This window comes from Pteropus alecto, unplaced genomic scaffold (genome assembly GCF_000325575.1).
Source record: "Pteropus alecto unplaced genomic scaffold, ASM32557v1 scaffold110, whole genome shotgun sequence".
Classification (NCBI taxonomy): domain Eukaryota; kingdom Metazoa; phylum Chordata; class Mammalia; order Chiroptera; family Pteropodidae; genus Pteropus; species Pteropus alecto.
Window position 1 is genome coordinate 3,115,011 of NW_006431920.1, and position 2,453 is coordinate 3,117,463.

A 2,453-nucleotide genomic window follows, 5' to 3' on the forward strand; every position below is an offset into this window, starting at 1 on the left:
AATATTTACAAGTTAGAACAGGCAAGTCCTCTGTCTACCTTAAGGGACGGTGTTAGCTCAGTTAGAGACAGGAGAGTTTTGATCTTGTGAGGAGACATGCTAACTCCAAACTCCAGCAAACAGAGCAGGGCAGTGCCTGAAACCACAATCTAATCCTCCCATTTTTGGATAAAGCTTAGTTTTCTCAAAAAATTGTCTTTTAAGCCATCTTTAGTTATTTGGTCAAACGCCAAAGATGGCGTTAAGATGGTAGCAATTACCCAATTTGTGAAGATAACCCCATTTCAGGCCCTGCAATTTAATTTAAGCACCTTGTTGAGTGGCGCTGTCCGTCTGACAGCACGTGGATGATGGAGAGAGCTTTTACGCTTGGATTCTAATTTTGAAAGTAGTCCAATACGTTCTAGAAGCCCCTTATTTTCCAAGAACCACGTTTTGCACCGTTACCATCTTTCCGACCTAATTCAACTCCAGTCCCCGGGCCCACGGGTATGTGCCAACCCCGCATTAAGTTTGGCGAGTACGTTAGCTTGAAAACAGCAGAAGCACAACTGCCAAATCCATGCAAATACACGTTTTTAATGTGCCAACTTTAAAAGAAAGCCACAGCCAACACATCAGCGAACCTCCAAGTCTATGACTAGATTCGAGCCAAATTTATGGTTTTATACAAAGTTAGTAGACATCTGGATAGTAAAATGACGAGAGTGGAATCTGTAAGACTTTTAAAACTTCCATTTCCACTCTCAGCCTCTTATTGTTTATGGACTTTTAAGGGTATAAAAAAGTGTCCAGTTCATAATGAAGTGGAGTTGCGTTATTTGGTTCCTTGACATTGCTAGTGCTATGTTGATGTCCTCGTTCCTGCTATGCTTTTGAAAATGCAAATTCTGACAAGAGAAGAATGTAATCATTATTTGTGTAGATTTGTATACGATCCCATGGGTGTTCAAAACTATGGAGAATGATCCCGACTATTTGAGAATATCGAATGAAAAATGTCATTATAGCTGTGACAGATATTAAATTACTTTCATAAAGAGGGCGTGAAAATGTTTCCATTCACTGAGAAATGATGTTTAGAAACATAACAGGCTTCTTATAATTGGCCATTTATTCTTCACCCTAACAGCTTTTGCCCCGTCAATTTCAATCGTTTCAAAAATCTGGCTGTGGTTCTCAACTGGGAGATGATGAAGCATTTTCTCTTGCTGTGGCTCTTCTTTTTGAACTCTATACAAAGTCAGAGTTATAATTTCCTCCTGATGGGTTTAATCACCTAAAATACAACTTAAAATGTCTATGAATCCATTTTTCTGTATGGCAGAAAAATGTTTATAAAACAAAACATCACTGCTCATATATATGTAGTTAAGGAATGGCCAGCTGCATTCCACCTGTTCTCAGCTTTCCCCATCTGTAAAATGGGACAGTAATAGCGTTTACCTCCTGGGGTTGTTATTAAATGACACAACGCATATAGAGTCCTTAACCAGGCGCCTGGTGCTTAGCAAATGCTCAGAAAATAGGCAGCAATAACCACAACAAAAGCAACAGCAACAACCACCGCAATAAAATCTCAACACGGAGAAGCCCCCTCATTTGAAGTGTGGTATAGTCACTTAAATGTGCTGTTGCTCCAAGGATTCTGCGGTGAGAGAAGGGACTGTTGCAGGCAGGACGGTGGCTTCTCTTCCAGTTAGCTTGGTGACAGTCCACCTAGAAGCCTGTGGATGAAGCTCTTCAACTCAGAAGTGCCTCTTGCTCCGCGTTCTTTATTTTTAAATTGCAGTGAAGATACACATTTAAAGAACGTTGTTTTCTACTCTTCTTTACTTTTTAGTAATATTTACTTGTTTTCAAAAAAAAATGAACCCAAGAAATTGAAATGTCGATATGCACGTTTATTTCCCTTTGTGGAATAGATGCGTGGAAAGGCAGGGGTAGATTTGAAAATCACAACATGTGAAACGTGCCGGAAGCGCAGGCTGCTTTTCCCTGAGCCTTACGTGGATTGTTTCAGAGGGTTTGTACGGGAAGCATCTGACTCTGTTTTTTTTGAGTTCGACTGCTGGCGGCCTTTAAGTCTTCCTCCCACATCTGGGTTAAGGCGGTAGGAAAGCCTGGCACGCCTTCGTCCAGAAACCACTCTCAGAATCCACACTCCCGTCACAATCTGGAACCACTTTAGAAACCTCAGACCACTCAGTCTCCTCTCCTTGTCTCTCAAGCCACTGCCGGACCTTCTTCTGAAGGCTTCCTGCTCTCCCCAGGCGGCCTGTTCATACCCTCCTGGTGTGTGTGGGCTATCATTGGTCTTGACATTCAAACCCAATTTTGAACGAGGTCCATCTTCTCCCTGCTCGTGGCCACAATGCGAGATGTAAGGTTTATTATCAAAGCTTCATGTCTGCATTTTGCATCATTTGTGGGTTTTAAACAGGGGCAGGAAG